Genomic DNA, 3,003 nt, shown 5'->3' with positions numbered 1-3,003 from the left:
CCTCCCTGCCCTACTTAAAGCAACTGCAAGAGGTTTCTTTGTTCTATTTCAAATAAGTATGTGAAGTCCATCAACCATATACTTTTACCTTAATCTCCTGCATTCATTCTCCCCCTTCCCACTAGAACCCTCCAACACACACACTGTATTTTACATTCCTGTCATTCATTATTAATATTTAAGTTGATGTTCAAAAGGGTTTTTCTATGAATCCTTGTTGTACGTATACTTTATTTTGGTCCATTCAACCCCTTCTGTTACTCTCACTTACCCCTTTACTCCCCACCACTCTTTTTCAACAGCTTTCAATACATATCCTTATATCTTCTACCTTCACAGGTGTTATGATGCTCTATCATTCTCTTTTCCTTTCCCTCTTTCCCCCAGTTTCATAGAGTAGTTCCACTATTAATAACATATTCTACATATGAGTTTGTATATGATCATGCTTGTTTTTGTATATTTGTTTATCTTTTGGATCTATCTTCCACAGATGAGAAAAGACATGTGGCTTTTGTCTTTCTGAGCATGGCTGATTTCACTTAACATGATGACCTCCATTTGCATCCATTTATCTTCAAACCACGCCATTATTCCTTATAGCTGAGTAAAACTCCATTGTGTATATATGCCACATTTTCTCGATCCATTTATTAGTTGTAGGGCACCTGGGTTGTTTCCATATTTTGACTTTTGTGAATGGTGCTGTGATAAACATCAGTTTACAGGTCTCTTTATTGTATTCTGACTTATGTTCCTTTGGGTAGATGCTGAGGAGTGCTACCGATCATATGGCAGTTCTATCTTTATTTTTTTGAGGAATCTCCATAGTGGTTGTACTAATTTGCATTTCCACCAACAGTGTAGAAGGGTTCTTGCTTTGCCACATCCTTGCCAGCATTTGTTATTGATATCGCCCTTGAATATGGCCATTCTAACAGATGTGAGATGAAACCTGAGTGTTTTCCAGCACTGAAACACACCCTGGGTGGCTCAGTAATTCTTGACTGATCTCCACACCAGGCTGCAAATCTTCTGTTAGCCTGCCTTCAAGAGCTCTATGACTGGGTCTTGCAGGATACAGGGTTCTTTAAGCAATTTGAACTCTCCACAGCCTGTATCTAGGAAGAACAGCATCAACTTTCCTCTAGTTTAGGGGTCTGTTTAGAAATATACAGCTTCACAATGCCCATTATGTTTTGAACCCAGGAGGGAGGACAAGGGAACCTTTCTTTAAAACAAATACCAGGCTGACAGAGTGGCTCAAGTGCACCTGGCAAGCAAACATGAGGCCCTGAGTTCAAACCCCAGTACAACCAGAACAACAAACAAACAAACAAAACCACCAGCATCTTATTCTAAATCTTCTTCTCTAGATTTGAAATTCGTTTTCCATCCACAATCCAGTTTTTTTCCTATGTATTTCATAGGAAACCTAAAACTCCATATACTTCTTTACCTAATGTTCATGGATTTATAATGACCTCATCAGGCGTTTACTCTTGATTTGGTAAGTCAAAGCTTTCAAAGTCCAAAAATCTCTTTTTCTAAAGTGCTTTGCTCTTAAAATTGAAAAACAAGACTTTCAAGTCTGTAATTCTCTAAAGATATGAAAAGATCAAACAAACAAAGAAACAAATAAAATACTAAACCACTTGAGTATATGTGTGTGTGGGTGTGTATGTGTGTATCTGCCTATGTTTAGATGTAAACAAGTTGAAAGGAAAAATAATTATTTATTTCTGACTTATGATGCATAGTATACATACCTAGAAAAACATGATAGTAGAAAGGTAAGGCAGTCTAAATTAAAGTTCCAAAATACAGTTTGGAACCAAACAGGCAATTGGAGATGAGAGCCAACCAGGGTTGCATTAGAGGCTGAAATTGGACAAAAAATGGATACCTTTTTAGACAAAGAACATCACTGACAACACAGTTCTAACAGTATTTCATGACAATGGAAGGTGACAGTTCCACAACAGATGCTTCTCAACTAGGGGTTTCTACAGACTACACTGGAGGAAGCCACTATGACACTCAGCATCATGATGACCCTGAGGACAGCATGAGAAACAAATGGCTCAAAAGAAAGCATCAGGGAACAAATTATATACCTTCCAATTGCAAATTTGGCTAGGATAATGACAAATGCCATACCTCAAACAGGAAAGATTACAAAAGATGCCAAAGAATGCATTCAAGAATGTGTAAATGACATATGCATAGAAACAACACAAAGAATCTCTCTGTATAGATATCCTTATCTCAAACTAGCAAATCTCTGTGTTTCTATTATCTTTTTTCTTCAACAAATTGAAGAACAAGAGGGTTGAACATGTTCTTCAGAAATTGAGAGAAGCAATGGAAGGTGAGAGGGCATTGGTGCAGTAGTCACAGCTATGGATGGACTAAGTGTAGAGCTCACTGAGGAGGCATTCACTAACCAGTTACCAGCTAGCTTAATAACTGCAGATGGTCAACAACAGAAGGTTATGGTTCATACAACTTCCTATCAACAGATTTCTGGTGTTCAACAAATTCAGTTTTCATGATCGGAAGGAGTGTAGAGAAGCAAGAGTCTATAAAATTTTGGAAGAGAGACATTAGAAAGAGATGACTGGTGAAAAGATGTCTTTTTGTACACTGAGTAGCTGTAATGTGGCTTCCCAATGCTTGACTAATTGAGGTGTTAATTTTGATTTAAGAATCTTTTTCATGAATGAATTCAAAGGAAAATTTGGATTTCGAAGGTATTAAAGTATTTTGTTTTGTAAGAGTGTTTGTTGCTCTGTATTATGCCTGTTTGCATTCTATATTGCAATTTATTACTGTCAGAGATTTGTAGACAGTTTCTTATGTTCATACTAAATCATATTACTTTTGTAATTCAAGTAAGCAGCTTGGTTAATTCATGATGTTTACCCTTTTAGTAAAGTATAAGGGTAGAGTTCATTTTGAATGCAAGTTGCCTTTATTATAAATTTCAGTTTCTCTTGATGC

The 3,003-nt window shown here is 36.8% G+C and overlaps 1 pseudogene; it reads left to right on the top strand.

Annotated features, from left to right (window-relative positions):
- Positions 1 to 1,954: 1,954 nt before the first annotated feature.
- LOC109680207 (nuclear transcription factor Y subunit beta-like) lies at positions 1,955 to 2,555 on the top strand (annotated as a pseudogene).
- Positions 2,556 to 3,003: the final 448 nt, after the last annotated feature.

This window comes from Castor canadensis, chromosome 11 (genome assembly GCF_047511655.1).
Source record: "Castor canadensis chromosome 11, mCasCan1.hap1v2, whole genome shotgun sequence".
NCBI classification, from domain to species: Eukaryota; Metazoa; Chordata; class Mammalia; order Rodentia; family Castoridae; genus Castor; species Castor canadensis.
This window is presented reverse-complemented; position numbering and strand designations above follow the sequence as displayed.